Here is an 18593-nt window from a genome sequence, read left to right on the forward strand (position 1 = left end):
TACGATCATAAATTTCCTTCCGTTTTTTCTTTGATAATATCAAATTCTCTTTCGCTTTAGAGTGTATGTTCTTGAATATGGCTTTCATTTCCTCGCAATAATGGTCGTAGTATATTCCCTGATCTTTATAGCTATATATATGGATGTAGGTATTCTTGCAGTTCGTCCGTATAAAAGTTCGAAAGGTGAATATTTAGTCGAATAATTTACAGTTGTATTATATTCAAACATAAAATATGGCAAATGTTGATCCCAAACGTGTGTGCTCCCTGCTACGTATTGTCTTAAGTACGTTTTCAATTCGCGATTCGATCTTTCAACCAAATTGGCTTGTGGATGATACGCGCTTGTGTTTATTTTCCGTATTTTTAATATTTTACAAATATGTTTAAATACTTCACTCATAAAGTTAGCCCCCTGATCCGTTACTAACTCTAGAGGTGTTCCAAATTTGCAAATGTAATGTTCTACAAATGTTTTTGCGACTGTATCTGATTCTTGATTATCCATAGGTGCTACTATCAAGAATCTAGTCAAATCATCCTGCATAACAAGTCCATATTTATTTCCATAGTCAGATTCGGGCAACACTACAATGTCCATATAAACCTTTTTCAAATGGCTCTGAAGATGTAGTAGTGATTTTCATTGGTATTTTGTTATGACTCCAAATTTTATTTTTCTGGCATGAATCACATTGTCTAACATAATTTTCTATATCACGTTTCATATTTACCCACGTATATAATATCCCAATTCTTTGGCGCATTCGTTTCATTCCGACATGTCCGCCAAGTGGAGCATCGTGAAACTCGTGCAGAATAGTTTCGATTTCATTCTCCGCTACTGTAATCCTCTCGGAATCCGCATTGTAAAGAATGAATTCTTTATTGAATTTCCATGCGATAAATTTTAATATATCAAGGATTTCATATTGACGTATTTTTCTAAAGGATATGATATGTATTTTAGTGGAGTTTGTTATGTAGTCGGGACTTTTGATAAACTGTCTCATGAGAGTTTCGAAGAATAGTTTACACTCTATTAGCGTATTACTTTTTCCCTTCAATATTAAACCTAACACTTTCTTCTCAGTATATACAATAGAATCTTCTTTAATCCAATCTTTTATTCCATACGGACATTCATATAGTGATGAAAACTCATTGAAAGCTGTTTTACTATTAAGGATGATGAATCTTGCATCACTAGTTTTTTCATCTTTTATGGTTTTTGAAAGCGTTAGTACATCATCCAGATCCTCGCTAATGAGAGTATGTTTAAACTCATCGTATGAAATGTTCTCCCGGGTTAACTGTGTGTCAACGTGAGTGTTTATGTCGATGTTAAGTAATCCATCCAGATCATCCACATGTATGTCTGAGCCTGACGTGTTTACATTGTCAATTAATAAATCTTGTTGACGTTTCTGATGACGTGTCAATACTGCAATGGTTTTAGATTGATCCGGTTGTAGTCTTGATAGAAAATCGGCTACAATGTTTTCTCTACCTTGTTTATACCTGATATCACACTCTAGTCCTTGCAGTTTCAATCTTAGTCTAGTTAGAGTGTGAGAGGACTCTTTCAGATTCCAAAGAGATACTAGGGGTCTGTGATCTGTATATACTATAAACTTTTGGTTATATATATAATGTTTGAAACGATTCACGGCCCAAACAATCGCTAGTAACTCCTTTTCTATTGCATGATATCTGATTTCAGCCCCTACTAGTGGAGGATTACTAGCATAAGCTATTGGTCGATTCGTTGTTTTTTCGTTGGACAGGACCGCTCCAATTGCGTAGTTACTTGCATCTGTTGTGATAACAAATGTATCTTTATAATTTGGTCTCAATAAAAGAGTATCTGAAGTCAAAAAGTTCTTTAGTTTTTCGAATGCATCTTGGCATTGTTTCGTCCACTCGAAGCGTACATTCTTTTTCAAAAGATCATTTAAAGGCTTCCTTAATTCTGCTATTTTTGGAATGAATTTACCATAAAAATTTACAGTACCCAAAAATGATCGAACTCCTTTAACTGTGTTTGGGGCGGACATATTTTTTATAGTTTTTATATTATTTTCCATAGGACGTACACCGTATTTGTCAATTGTGTGTCCTAGATAATTGATTTTCGTGTGTAAGATTTGACACTTCGATGGTTCCACCTTTAAATTGTGTCTTCGTAAAGCTTCCAAGACTCTCGATAGATTCTGATTATGTTCTCCCACTGTTTTTCCAAAAACTATAATGTCGTCTAAGTATACGATTGCTTGAACCCCCTCCAGTTCATAAAGAACAGTGTTCATTAGCCTCTGGAATGTTGATGGGCTGTTTCTTAATCCCATAGGCATTCTCGTGAATTCATAGTGTCCTTATGGAGTTGAAAAAGCAGTTTTTGCTGCATCTGATGGATTAATTGGAACTTGATAAAATCCCGATTTTAATCCAATGTTGAAAAATATGAACTATTACCTAAATTGTCAAGGATCTCATCGATTAAAGAAATTGGGTATACAAACGGTTTCGTTATTAAGTTAAGAGCTCTAAAATCAACCACAATTCTATATTTTCTGTTTCCATCTGTATCTGTGTCCTTTTTTGGAAGACATAGAACTGGGGCGTTCCAAGGACTTTTGCTTGGCTTAATGATACCTTGCCGCTACATTTCGTCTATTTCTTCTTCAATCTGTTTTTTTGTAGATTCGGGGAATCTATATTGTCGTTTGTTAATAGGCACGTTGGTCGTTGTCTCAATTTCATGTATTGCTGCCCCAGTAACAGTTAATCGATCCCCTTTCAAATAAAATATATCACAATAATAAATTACTATTGTTTTGATAGCTTCGTAATCATGTTCCTCCAAATGTTTTAAGTCAAGGATATTAAACAGTTTTTCCATTCGACTTTCACCATATAATTGATTGTATCTCTTATTTTCCACTAAACTAAAGTCTTGGTTAGCGTCTAAATCTTCTGGGATATATTTCTCTTCATGGAATGATTGAATTTCAAAATTTTCCATTTCATTCGTGTAGGTTTCGTCTTTTATCCTTTTTTCTATGTCATCAGTTTTTGACGTAGGACTACGTCTAACCGGAATATAGGGGGTGAAATGGAAATCTAGGCACTGAACAAGTAGGAAAAAATGCAAGATTTGGAACGCTTATAACTCGAGCATTTCTCAATAGATCGCAAAGGTTTTTTCATCAATTGATAGGAAATATATCCACGCATCTATCATAACGAATAACATTTCATTTTTCTTGAGATAAATAATTGAATAATTGTGAAATATCAAGCATTGTCCAAATGCACTATGTGCCCATTTTTGATTGGTCCATTTTGTGCTCCTCAAATCGAACCGACCAAAACGGGCAACCACAGCAGCAGCGAAATAGAATGAAGCACGATTGGAAAGGAAAAAGAAAAAAATGAACGAAACATTGGTCGCAGTCTCACACATGCGTAATTCTCGAGCCAGCCAGTCAGCTTAAAAATCCCCGCTCCGCTGCCGTAACGATCATTCTTTGTGTGGACACCGACTGGACAACATCGTTGCTGGACGAGCTGGACGGCGAGGGATCGAGTGCCTTTCTCAAGGCAAGAGGGCGGAGGTGGTAGCGCTGGAGTAAAGTAGAGTAGATTTTTCAAAGGGCCTTTCTCAATGCTAGAGACGAATGAACTGCAAAAGTTTAAAGTCTCTATAATATAATACCTTCCTTCCCTTTGTATAGTCCTACGTCACTCCGGTTATGTCCCGGACATTACCCACCCGTCTTTTTGTTCAGAAGGCGTATTGGTAAGATAACTTTGATGATTTCGTATTGGAGTTTGCATGTTTCTATATTTTGAATTGTTATCCTGGTTAACTTTGTTCAAATTAGTCGTATCTCGCTTATAGTATATATGTCCATCTGTTTCATTACTTATATTCACGGTATGACAACTCTGGGTGTTTTGCCCACAAGTGCTCGTCCCTTTCGGTTTGGCATGCCTTTTCGGCACATATGGTTTGTTTATCGTAATGATTCGAAATTATATTATCGCATTTTTTTATATCCGATACTTGTTCTTCGTCTGTGAATTCCTCGTAATTTTTTGGTTTTCGCAGCGCGATATATGAAACATGTTCACCGATGTAAAGGGTGTATTGTTTCAAAAATTCTGCCCCGATAATCCCTGGCACACACAATTCCTTTACTATATAGAATTTCACTGTGTAGCACGAGTTTCCTATGATTAATTTTACTTTCGCAGATCCTATAGTTTCAGATCTCATCAAATTAAAACCTGATATACACAATTTTTCGGCATAGTTGATATTTTGGCAGCCTGTGTTGATGGCCGTATCCAATCGCATTATATTACAAACAGCCCCAGTATCAAGTAAATATTTAATTTCTGTGTTAGGTTTGTTTATCGTAGCGATGTTTACGAAGAATTGATTGTTTTGTGTAAATTGTATGGATAATTTTTCGTGAGTTGGTATACATTCAATTAATTGGCTTATAGAGTTGTTTGCTCCTGTGGTGTCTCGAGCATTTTCGATATGAGACATAAGTTTATCTTCATCTGTATTAGTTTCAGAGCGTCTTTTTGGGTAATTTTCTACATGACGGGGTGTTCGGACGCAATTGACAAAACCCCCATAAATTAGTTTTTTCTTTGATTGGAATTCATATTACCGTTTTGATGAGCTCTTTCGTAATTATTAAATTGTCTATTGTGTTGGTTCGACTGATATTGGTAGTTACCGTTATCATTTCGAGGAAATCTCTCATAATTTCTAAATTGGCCATTACTTTGATTAGGCTGATATTGATAGTGGACATTGTTGGGTTGTGAGCCCCTATCGTGATTATTCCATTGTCTATTATTTTGATTAGGCGGATATTGATTTGGCCCTTGGTAGAGATCCGCTGTATGGTTGAAATTCTGAGAATTCCTGTTTTGCATAAAATTTTGATGCCGTCCCCTATTGTTATTGTAGTGTTGGTTGAATCGATTCTGCGGAAGCTGGAAAGTCAGATTGTTCTGATGTTGCCTGTTATTCCTTTGTTGTTGATTAGTGGTTAACCGACAGGACTGAAGTCTCTGTTCAATATCCTCTAACTGCTCGCATTCGACATGTACTTCCTTCAGATATTGAATTAAATCATTGAAAGTGGTTTTTCGATGGGCCTTCGCTGCTTGTTTTAAATTTAAATTTCTTAGTCCTCTTACGAAATGAATTTTAAGACATTTTTCTGCAAAAGTAACCTGCTGGTTCAGTTGTAGAGCTTGGTTGGCCATTTGTTCTTGGTTATCATTCATTGCGTCTATATATTTATTCTTTTATCTTTAGTGCTCTATTAATATAATCACTAAAAGGTTCATTGTATTTTTGTTCTAGAGTTTCTATTAATTGTAAAATCTCTTCTTCCGAAATTTTCTTGCTAAAATTTTCGATCAATTTTGTTTTCATTTCCTCCCACGTTTTTGACTTTACACGATTGATGGAAGTGGCGGCTTTGCCTTTCAACTTCATCAGAACAATGTTTAAAAGCGGCTTTTGATCTTTATCCTCCGGGATGAGATCCGCAAACATTTCGATTTGAACCAAAAAGGGTTCAAGTTCGTCAACTGATCCATGGTATTCTGGTATGCATTGGATAGCATCCTTCATTGGAAATGTATAATCTTCATTGGCCATTTTCATTATTTTTTTATTTATTGTCCCTAGAAAATTAAAATTTTCTTGTGAAATGTTGGGTTTTAATATTATTGTATTTTCGTTAATCTTATTGTTTTCAGATTTGCCTACTTTGTTGATGAGGCAACTATGTTCAACAAAATTCAAATGGTTTGTTCCCTTTATAGCTTGATTATTGGTTTTCGAAGTCGAAGGTAATGTGGGATCTTTTGTTTAAAATTTTTGTATGTTGCTCTGAGGCAGAGAAAATCCTTCGCTATCTAGGATTATTGCAGTTTCTTCTAATAATTTAAGGGACAGTGTCACTTTAGTTTTAACGAACTCAAAGTCGTCAGTTAGTTTGTTCCACTCTTCGGTTGTAACTTTATGTTCGTAGTCGTTCAGAATCGATTCGAACTCATTTAAATGGTCTCTTAGAAGCTGTTTTTTAATAAGAATGCCTTTTATAGACCTTGCCCTGTATTTGATTTTATACAGGTTCACATATTCCCTATCAACGTAATCTTTTATTTCCAGCAATCGCGACATCAAAAATTCTGCATATAGAGCAGAATTTCGATGGAAAAGAAAATCACTTCTTTTTTTCCAAAAAAAAATTATCGCATGTTAGGAATGTTTTGAAAGATATCGTGTTTGTTCACTTACCCAATCGAACCTCTCGAATCCGCATTTCGGGTACTCTTTTTAACCGGGATCTACTCAGTCGCGTTCTTGACTGTTCTTCCTTTTTGGGGTTCACTCTTTTAGCTTTCTGTATAACTGTTTCTGTTTTGGCTTCTTGTTTTTTTCGTTATTGTCACTTTGAATGAAAGTGTCTTATAAATTTGCATTACTGTTGTTCATTTTGCTTTCCAGTTTTTATAGTGCTCTCAAATCACACAAGCTCGATTACATTGCTAAGACGCAGTTAGTATGTGTTTGAAATTTCACTGTTTCACAATTGTACGGGTTCCGTGCCGATTCAACACCACAGTAGTAAACTTTGCATATCCGGGGAAAATCGATCTATCACGAGAAATTGTCTATCACTTTTCAAACTGCTAATCTAAAATGTTTAACACTATCGCGGTCCGCACACCGCTGTCACCAAATGCAGGGCCCGAGCGGGTTTCGGATCAATAATCACTCCGACGATCTCATTACAACTGACCTCCTCTTTATTGTTCAATCCCTAATATATATACACATGGTTTTTCTTATCTTCTATTTCCTCCTCCTTGAGGTATCGTAAAACTAAGAGGAATCCGAGATAAGATTATTGTTATCTTAAACTAGACCCATGAATCACACGATCCGAAAACAGGATCGTGCAGGAGAAATGTATATGTATTTATTTATTTGGGATCGATCCATCCCTATCATAAAATCATAAAACTATGATTCACACGATCCGCAAAAAGGATCGTGCGATAATGATGTGTTTATTTTGCCTCGATCGGGCCCTATCGTAAACTTGGGTAAATAAACCCGTCTGTTATTATGGGGTCGCTGCACATTACATTACATTACAAAATAAATGTTCTGGAATTTGGTCTGTGATTTAGATTCGCGTGGCGGTAGTAAAACTCTATCCACCAAGGATGACAGCTAAGCTAATCTAGACCGGCAATATTAACAGAAAGGAGACAGAACGGAGATAAGTGTGTGTATATTTAGTCGCTTCAAGCCATCGAAATATGAATATTCATGTGTGCAGATGCGTGTTTCATGACCCTTACGTAAAAATAGTGCGGGAATCGACTGTATCTGAGTCTATGTCAATTGCGAAAAAGGTCACCGGAATAGCGTTCGAGGTGAATTTTCAATGCATTGACATGAAACAAATTGTGACATACAATCAGCTAGTATATTGTTCTGCGAGGGCAAGAATAAATCATCAATCAATTATCGTCAACTGATTCTACAATAAAAAAATTAAAATTAAATGTAATTTTACTGAACTTTAATGTTATAAATAATTTAATGAAAAAAAACCTGACATTCTTTGTGGTATAGGTTTCATTTTGACATTATTTACAGGCATCGATACTGCCTATAACTTATAATACTAAGCATTTGCAAAAAGACGGGTGGGTAATGTCGGGGACATAACCGGAGTGACGTAGGACTATACAAAGGGGACAGCTTTTGTTAAATATATATTTTAAATATATTGTTTTATTTTCTTCTACCTACCTACCTATTTTTTTTGAATACCTACGTATCTACCTGAAAAATGGATTAGAGTAAGATTTTAGGATTAGGATTAGAGGATTAGAGATTAGAGTAAACAGTAAAACTCTTTATGAATATGTTGATGGTTAAGAACCTTTGGTGTTGTGTTTTTGTTATCACTCGATATTCCCATCTTGTTCGGTTAAATCTTCCTGTTTAGCTATTGCGTTTGCCACTCGCCACAGCTTTCACAGTTGGAAAATTTCTTCCCATCCAGCTTGTGACATGTTGTTCAGTAAATTACATTTAATGCGACATGCCGGAGAAACACTTTGCCACTCACTGAAACTAATTGTTGCCTTGATGAGCGCCGAACCGAAGCTGCTCTGTTCTTGATGCGGGTTTTCTGACTGTCGTGAGCAGCTTTGCAAGCCAACTCGAGCACTCCGACGGCCGAAACTCTATAATCGCTGTTAGGTATACTGGTACTCCGGCACCAATCCGTTCGGCCTAGTTACCCTAGCGGAGCAATCAGTGAATGCGATCAACAGGGAACTGGAGACCTGCACGGTTCGAGTGAGACTTTGCCTTAACTTGTCCTCCTTTGTTACGTCCACGATGCCGATGCCGTACAACCACACGGGTTTACGGTTTGAAAGAAAATAAGATATTTTTTTGGGGTCCGCGTGTTTTATACTCTAGCGGTACACACTCACAGGATAGAGACAAATCGGCAGACTCAGCCAGAGGGGCGAGTCCAACGAGACGAACGAATGAGCGTTAAAAGGGAGCGATGGCAAAAAAATACATCATACTGATTTTAACCTCCGACCGAGAAGGTCACGTTTTTTTCAGCTCGGCAGTTTGGCGTTTTGGACAGCGGACTAGGACGTCTCCCCCTGGCGATTCCGAAGGAGTTAACTTTAACTATTTTTAAGTGGCAGCAGAAGGAGAAGCAGATAGCAACGGCTAGTTTCGACCGTTAGGAGCGGGCGCTTGCCGGCAAACCGGAAAAGCGCGCGCTTTTGCGGCGTCACCGACGCCACGCCCCCTTTTTCCTTTGGGCAGTGGTGCCAGTTTCTCTTCTAGTATCGTAGTGATTTTTAACATAAACAAAAAAAAACTAAAAAGAAAACACGCATTACGGACGGTGAAGTGACTGAAGGAAAACAAATTCAAAAGTTTATTCCCCTAAATTGTTCGCGATTATTGGTGGTTTTTGTAAGAGCTCTATAAAAAAAGTGACAGTGTTTTTCTAGATAATATCCCAAAGTGAAAAGCCCTCATAAGTGTTCTCTCCTTTAAATAATAAATCGATCTGTCGGCTTTACCTAGGGGGTAGCCGACAACAGCATGGCTTCCAGTAGCTCCGGGCCTCCGGGAGGCCGGGCTACAAATTTGTACGAGGGTAAACCTACCCAACGTACTGCTCCAAGGTGGGCCGACCCACTGAACGGCAACCTTCAGATCCTGTTACTTCGTGCCACAGGAGAGAACGCGATCCCGACTAACCCGTTCGTCGTGAGTAAGACGACGCCAACGCTGTAGGAAAGAAATACTACACAGCGCGACCGCAACGGGACGACAAAAAGAGGACGCAGTATATCCTTACGGCCAAGGACGAGGATATAATTGGAAAGCTCCTTTTAATCAACAAATTGATCGATGAAACCCCTATCGAAGTAATTTACCACCCTACTCTAAATCAACATAAATGCGTTGTTACTTGCCGTGATGTAATTGACATCAAAGAATCCGAACTGGTGACAGAGCTTTCCGATCATGGTGTGATCGATGTCAAGCGAATCACCAGGAAGGAGAATAACATTGTTATCCCAACCGCTACTCTCATTTTGACAATTCGTGGAACTGTTGTTCCCGATTTTATTAACTTCGGATTTATTCGGGCTGGGACTAGAAATTTCTATCCCAACCCAATGCAATGTTTCAAATGCTATAAATTTGGACATACGAGCAAGCGATGCAAACGCGAGAACCCGCTTTGCCGAAATTGTGGACAGGAACATCCAGAACAAAAGGATGGAATTAAAACCTGTAACGCTTCAGCATTTTGCTTGAATTGCCAAGGGGACCATTCCTCTTCGAACAGGAAATGCCCCGTATGGCAATCTGAAAACAATATAACCAAAATCAGAATTGACTATGGTATCTCCTATAAAGAGGCGAAAGAAAAGTTCAACGGTCAAAATAACGGATCAACTTTTGCAAGTGTTCTGCAAGACAGACTCTCCAACTTGCAAAAGCCAACACCCAGCTGCAATTGCAAATGTAACTGCGCCTCGGCCGCTTCGGCCTCTTCTAGCCGCGAAAGCACACCCCCAATTGACACTACAATCGATACCTCAATGACAGAGTCGACAACTGATAGCTCAACAACTGAATCCGAAAACGAATCAGTCATTTCAATGGACACTTCTGATGTTCCAAACAAAAATAAAAATAAACGGAAAATGGCGAAAGGATCATCTTCTGATTCAGATCAAAAATCCGAAGATGAAATCCAAAATAACAAGGACAAGAAAAGAACAAAAAACGAACAAAGAACTACACCACCAACAAATAACAACACAACACCAACAAAAAACAACAACAACAACACACATCAAACAAAAAACAACAATAACAACAACAGCAACCCACACTCAACAAAAAACAACACACACACAACAAACACTCCAAAGACTTCTACACCAAACAAAAACGACACCAACACCTCAAAGAAAGCTTCTCTTTCCAAGGGTAAAGGACCATCGAACTAATTCTCCTTGAATAGTTCAAACATACACACATTTAAGACTTAGGATTTAGAGTCAAAAACACCAACACATTCACTCCAACACAGAAATTCGGGATACAATGGAACATCAGAAGTATCCGACGAAACATTCTAGAATTGAAAATGCTTATTTCGAACTCTAATCCCACAGTCATAGCCCTTCAAGAAACTTTGACTCCAAACAACTTCGATAAACACTTCATCTCAAAATATATCACATATTTCAAAGAGGGTCCCAACCCCTCAAAAAACGGAGTTGCAATCGCAATCAAAGATGGCACTCCACATGATCTTCTTCCCATTACCTCTGATCTTCAGGCAGTGGTAGTGCGCATTAAACACCCCTTTCCAATCACCGTCGTTAGCATCTACATCACTAATGATTCCGATCCGAACACTCTACGCGGACAACTGGACCATCTGTTCGCCCAACTTCCCGCCCCAATCATGCTTATGGGTGATTTCAACGCCCACTCATACGCCTGGGGAGGTGCATACCTCGATCGAAAAGGATCCATCATTGAGGATTTCATATCCGACCATTCTATTCTCCTTCTTAACAACGGCCAACACACCAGAACCCATTATTCTGGTACTACTTCAGCCATCGATCTCACTATAGTATCAGACAAACTATCTTCAAAACTTTCTTGGAACATCCACGATGATACTTGCGGAAGCGATCATTTTCCAATCTTCACCTCCTTCGGCCAAACTTCTCCAGAGTTTTCAACAAGGCCAAGATGGAAATTTGAATATGCTGACTGGGCTGGCTATCAGTTTGACATTGAAAACCGCCTCTCCGCTAAACGAGATTGGACAGCCGAGGAATTCTCCAAAGTTGTCCTAGAAGTTGCAATGGTGCACATCCCCAGAACCAGTGGCATCCCTGGCAGGAAATGTGTCCCATGGTGGTCGCCTGAGCTGAAGGCAGCGATCAAAGGTCGACGTAAGGCCCTACGCAAATTAAGAAAGGCCCATCCGGACAGCCCACTGAGACCCACTCTGCTTGCAGAGTTCCAAAGGGCTCGCAAAGAAGCTAAGACTGCTATCAACACAGCCAAGCACAACAGTTGGGTTAAATTCGTCAGCGAAATTAATCCCAACGCGTCAACAAAGGAGTTATGGAGTAAGATTGGCAGGCTTCATGGAAAGAAAAGAAGCAAAGAATATAATCTTCTAATTAACGGTCAATACACCAGTGACCGGAAAATCATCGCCGAGGCGTTTGGAGATTTCTTTGCTTCCGCCTCCTCCAATCAAAACTACGACCAAACCTTTCTAACCCACAAAACGGAATGCGAAAGAATTCCCATCGATTTTCATACCCATGTGGAATTTGACTTCAACAAAAACCTCTCCCTCAAAGAGCTCGATTGGGTACTGAACAAAGTCAAACAAGGATCCACAGGACCTGATGACATCAGCTACCCTATGCTTAAGAATCTACCCCATCTCGGGAAAAAAGCACTTCTGAAGCTCCTCAACAAAGCCTGGGACAGTGGAACCCTCCCCAGTTGCTGGAAAGAGGGTTTAATGATCTGTATCCCGAAACCAGACATGAATAATCATCTTCTTGACAATTTCCGCCCCATCACTCTCCTAAGTTGTGTTGGGAAAGTCTTGGAAAAAATGATCAATCGACGCTTAACGACTTTTCTAGAGTCAAATAAGCTGATTGAACCCAGACAATTCGCCTTCCGTGCGGGAAAAGGTACAGAAGATTGCCTTGTAGCAATCGAAAAAATCCTAGACGACGCAACTGAAAAATTACACCACATTGATATTGTTTCCCTGGATTTATCCAAGGCCTTCGATCGGGCATGGAGGTACCCAGTGCTGAAAAGCCTTTTCGACTGGGGGATTCGTGGGAGATTAGGTCTCTTCGTTAAAAGTTTTCTAGAAAACCGGTCTTTCAAAACCGTTATTAACAACCACCAATCTTCTCTAAAAATCCCAGAAAACGGCTTCCCACAAGGCTCAGCACTTTCACCAACCCTCTTCAACATTGCCATGCAATCTCTATTCGATATCCCGGACCATATAAAGGTCATAGTCTATGCAGATGACATCACTCTTATCTTTACGAGCTGCTTCGGCTTAATTCAGAGAAAGAGGCTTCAAAAAACCTTAGACTCCATCCAAAACTGGGCTCTAAAAACAGGTTTTAAAATTTCCCCGGAGAAATCCAAACACATACATATCGGAAAAGCTCTCAGAAGGAGAACCTATCTTCAGCTCAACAAAATCCCGATCCCTACAATGAGGACATTGAAAATACTAGGGGTTACTTTCGACAAGAAACTCAACTTCCTATCACATTCCCAAAAGACCAAAATAGCCACCAGAAAGAAACTGAACATCATCAAGGCTATCGCAGGCAACCTAGCCTCTGGTCATAGAAAGACACTGCTAAATGTTGTAAATGTTTGGTTGGTCCCACAAATCCTTTACGGAATAGGCACCTTCAGCCGTGGAGGGGACAGGGTGTTAAACACCATTCAACCAATTTACAATAAAGCAATTAGGCTCGCAATTGGCGCTTTTCCCTCCAGTCCTACTCTTGCTGTAATGGCAGAAAGTGGGCAACTTCCCTTCACCCACCTGGTAACAAAAGCCATCACCAATAAAGCCATCCGTCACTTGTCACTCCCCGAAAGCGACCACAATGTCCCATTAATACATAGGGCTAAAACATGGTTCAAAAATCTCACGAACAAAGATCTTCCCGATATATGTGAACGTTCATCTGCGACGGGAAGAAATTGGAACGTCAAACCGCCGAACATTAACCTTGAACTTCTCAAGACAGTTCGAGCGGGAGACCCTTCTCCAAAAGTCAAAGCCTGCTTCAATAACCTCGTTGCATCCAATTTTCAAATCAACCACCAGGTATACACAGATGGTTCAGTCAGTGCCGATGGAGTTGGATGTGGAATCTTTGAGAGTAGATACACTGGTAGCTTTTCTCTTCCACCGCAATGCTCCATCTTCAGTGCGGAAGCTTTCGCCCTTTTAATAGCTACCCAAGAATGCACCCATGAGTTTCTTCCTACCACAATATTCTCAGACTCAGCTAGCTGTCTCCACGATCTTCTAAGTGGAAACAGCAAACACCCATGGATTAAGCAAACAGAAGAGGCTGCTTCGAATAAAAACATCTCCTTCTGCTGGGTTCCTGGTCACTCAGGAATCCGCGGAAACACAGCCGCCACCATACTGGCCGGCAAGGGCAGCAAAATAGAACCCCCAGACATGCCCTGTCCTCCATCTGACATTGTCCGCTGGGTAAAACAGCAAGTCCGTGAAAGTTGGGACATAGGTTGGATAAACAGCCGTCCCACTCATCTTCATAAAATCAAAAATTCCACTCTCCCTTGGGAGGACCGTCTCAATAGTAGGGAAAGGCAAGTCCTTACCCGTCTTCGAATTGGGCACACTAACTTCACCCACTCACACTTGTTCTGCAGAGCCGAAAAACCCCAATGTGCTTGCAACGAAGCTCCGGTTTCCGTTAGCCATCTTTTACTTGAATGTCAACATACCAAACATGCTCGAGTCCGACACAACATAGGTCAGAGTCTCCGAGATATCCTCAGTAGAGACGAGACCCAAGAAACCAATTTAATTGCGTTTCTGAAAGAAACCGACTTCTTTGGTAAAATCTAAACCGAAATACTAAATACCTTGGAAATTGCTTATTAAAGTTCGCCACTTCACAGTCATGTATGCGTATTTATGTGTGTATACACATGTATGTACGGGTCGGAAGGAAGGTTTTCATACATGTATATACACGCATTCAATAATAATAAATAACAAATAATATAATATATACTTTCATACCCACATCTATCTTCTATCCATTACATTATACTTTAATCAACTTCCTATTCCTACAGCCACACTCACCAAGGAGGATAAATTCATTAAATAAACCTCTCCATTTTTCAGCTATACTATATACCATTAAATTCAAAACCACTATATTTTATTATCTATTCAAACTGTATTTCATTTCATTTTTCATTCGAGATAAGTGTAAATTACTGTACTTTCAATCTAGAAGCAATTTATGAGTTGGTGAAAATCAATAAGCTCAGAACAACTGCCAAATTCACATACTCATCAGATCCTGGCAAACAAATTAGGAAAAAATCAATTTGTGTTTTATTCAGGACAGCACCTCTGAAAATACCCCTCGTCATTGAGTGTCAACTGTGGCACTGATGTGCATCGAATAACCTAGTAACGTAGTGGCTTGTTTTGAAACTTCCAGAAATAATTCAGCGCAGCCAACCATTACAGCAAACGAAACATTCCACTCATTCTTTCGCGAAAATCCGAAGCAAGCAATAATATTATAAAAAACTAGAGTTGTTGTTCGAAGCCACTAATAGACTAAATAATGTAAGTTTGCGTAAATTAATCAATGTACTTTATTGTTTATTAAAATGCTGAAATTAAATTATAGCTGAAAGCAAGCTCTAAAAACAAAATTGAGTTTCGCTATTCGGAGTCCGAAAAAAGTGGAGTTACGCAACAACAATCTTTCAGATTATTTACTTGAAAGGTAATAGCGAATCAAGCGTAGGAAACGCTAAGAATTGTTTCCGGAGAAAATTCAAATTATATTAGCCATTTGCAATGGCGGATAACTATTCATGTCCATGTGGTCGTCCAGACAGTGCGGAAAACAAAATGGTGGAGTGCGAAGAATGTCTCCGTTACCACCACTTTTCATGTGCCGACGTCAACGATAACATCGAAGCAGTTGACCGACATTTTATATGCACTTCGTGTATGAAAAACCGAGGAGGAACAACCCGATCAAAATCTGGTAAATCATCAACATCTAGTAGCCAGGCTGCAAAGCTTGCCTTGGACTTACAGCGTCTAGAGGAAGAAAAACTGATTCGTGAAAAGGCTGCGCAGGAGAAGGTGAGAAGGGAAGAGGAATTCCTAAGCAAGAAATATGATCTGGTGTACGCTCAGATCGACGAACAAGATGAAGCAGATAGCATTAAAAGTCGTCGAACAAATCGTAGTACGCGAAGTGTGCAAAACTGGCTGAATAATCAATCTGTAGCGCTATGCAGTACTCCAACAACCAATGGTAATGTCACGAAATTTCAACACCGAACTGGGGCAATAACGAAGCAGCAGACAGGTGTAACGACAAAGGAAGCCTCCAATCCACTGTGTGATTCCAGAGATGAGGACAAGCGGATACAAATGTCACATTCCATGAAAAAGAATGACACATCAGCGATCTCCACAATGCAATGGAAGCAGAATCCCATGTCTACGGTCGACCTAGTAATTTCACCCACGCCGATGGACAGTATGCAGCAGCTTCAACGTCAATGCGATGTATTAGCAGAAGAAATGCAGAAGTTCCAGATAAAATATCCGACACAAACATCACAGATGCCGGAGAACAGACAGCAGCCAACTCACAATAACAGCCAGTTAGAAGAGTTCGATTCCGCCGCGAAAACCCCATACGCGTTTCAGAGCGTTCCTGTTCCTATAACCACGAGCAGTTTATTCCACTCGAAACAACCACCGATTTCATCGGTAAGTCAACCATTTACATTCGCCTCTACATCAGCATGCCAATTTACCGATTCGAAAGTGAATATTACCGTTCCAAAAGCCATTCTTAATCCAACCAATATCCCTTGCCCATCGCATGTAGCTTCAAATATTGATACCATAGGTGGACAGAACAGTGCCCCACGATTTATTTCATATTCTTCATCCCCCTCAGTGCATACAGTGAATAGCTATTTATCGCCCATCGTTTCGCCGTATAGTTCTGCCCAGAACGAAACTCCACCGCCGATACAAATGAATACTGAACCGAATTCACAACAGTTAGCTGCTAGACACGTCGTTCCCAAAGAACTACCCATTTTTTCGGGCGATTCTATCGATTGGCCACTGTTCCTGAGCTTTTACCAGAATTCTACTCAGATGTGCGGATACACAAACGGAGAAAACTTAATGCGATTGCAACACTGTCTCAGGGGAAATGCATTAGAAGCCGTTAGAAGCCATTTAATGCATCCATCGTCGGTACCGCTAATTATAGACACTCTCAAAATATTATTCGGTCGTCCTGAAATGATGGTTAATTCATTGCTAAGGAAAGTTCGTTCAACTCCGCCACCCAAGATTGATAAGCTAGAGACCCTCATAAATTTCGGACTTGCTTGTCAGAATCATCTGTATTAGTTTCAGAGCGTCTTTTTGGGTAATTTTCTACATGCACCCCGTTCGGACGCAATTGACAAAACCCCCATAAATTAGTTTTTTCTTTGATTGGAATTCATATTACCGTTTTGATGAGCTCTTTCGTAATTATTAAATTGTCTATTGTGTTGGTTCGACTGATATTGGTAGTTACCGTTATCATTTCGAGGAAATCTCTCATAATTTCTAAATTGGCCATTACTTTGATTAGGCTGATATTGATAGTGGACATTGTTGGGTTGTGAGCCCCTATCGTGATTATTCCATTGTCTATTATTTTGATTAGGCGGATATTGATTTGGCCCTTGGTAGAGATCCGCTGTATGGTTGAAATTCTGAGAATTCCTGTTTTGCATAAAATTTTGATGCCGTCCCCTATTGTTATTGTAGTGTTGGTTGAATCGATTCTGCGGAAGCTGGAAAGTCAGATTGTTCTGATGTTGTCTGTTATTCCTTTGTTGTTGATTAGTGGTTAACCGACAGGACTGAAGTCTCTGTTCAATATCCTCTAACTGCTCGCATTCGACATGTACTTCCTTCAGATATTGAATTAAATCATTGAAAGTGGTTTTCCGATGGGCCTTCGCTGCTTGTTTTAAATTTAAATTTCTTAGTCCTCTTACGAAATGAATTTTAAGACATTTTTCTGCAAAAGTAACCTGCTGGTTCAGTTGTAGAGCTTGGTTGGCCATTTGTTCTTGGTTATCATTCATTGCGTCTATATAAAGGGTGTGTCACATCAAATTGCATCACGGAAAAAACGCTGTAGAAATTCGCCCAGTAGACCGATCCTTTTGAAAATTTTAGACAGTAAAATAAAAACTATTGAACAACTTTTGGCATTTTCTTTTTATTCATACTTCGAGCCCAAGCCCGTATGCTCGCACCTTCCTCTTTACCATCCATAAGGTTCTGTACAACGTCAGGTTGTAGTTTTTTTTGAAAAGAAATCTATTTTCTCTTGAAGTCCGCCTCCGATTTGACAACTTTTGGGTTCTTCCGGAGGGCCTGCTTCAAAATCGCCCAATATTTCTCTATTGGGCGAAGCTCCGGCGCGTTGGGCGGGTTCATTTCCTTTGGCACGAAGGTGACCCCGTTGTATTCGTACCACTCCAACACGTCCTTTGAATAGTGGCACGAAGCGAGATCCGGCCAGAAGATGGTCGGGCCCTCGTTCTGCTTCAATAGTGGTAGTAAGTGCTTCTGTAGGCACTCCTTAAGGTAAACCTGCCCGTTTACCGTGCCGGTCATCACGAAGGGGGCGCTCCGCTTTCCGCAAGAGCAGATCGCTTGCCACACCATATACTTTTTGGCAAACTTGGATAGTTTCTGCTTGCGAATCTCCTCCGGAACGCTGAATTTGTCCTCTGCGGAGAAGAACAATAGGCGCGGCAGCTGACGAAAGTCCGCTTTGACGTAGGTTTCGTCGTCCATTATCAGGCAATGCGGCTTCGTCAGCATTTCGGTGTACAGCTTCCGGGCTCGCGTCTTTCCCACCATGTTTTGCCTTTCGTCGCGGTTAGGAGCCTTCTGAACCTTGTGTGTACGCAGGCCCTCCCGCTGCTTGGTCCGCTGGACGAATGAACTTGACAAATTCAGCTTATTGGCGACATCCCGGACCGAACTTCTCGGATCACGTCTAAACTGCTTAACTACGCGCTTGTGATCTTTTTCACTGACGGAGCAT

The 18593-nt window shown here is 40.0% G+C and overlaps 1 protein-coding gene across 1 annotated transcript in view; it reads right to left on the minus strand.

Moving 5' to 3' along the window:
• LOC129771214 (uncharacterized) overlaps positions 1 to 18593 on the minus strand; it is a 273566-nt gene that overhangs the window by 2340 nt on the left and 252633 nt on the right. The gene's annotated exons all lie outside the window — the stretch shown is intronic.

This window comes from Toxorhynchites rutilus, chromosome 2, assembly GCF_029784135.1.
Source record: "Toxorhynchites rutilus septentrionalis strain SRP chromosome 2, ASM2978413v1, whole genome shotgun sequence".
In the NCBI taxonomy this organism is placed as follows: domain Eukaryota; kingdom Metazoa; phylum Arthropoda; class Insecta; order Diptera; family Culicidae; genus Toxorhynchites; species Toxorhynchites rutilus.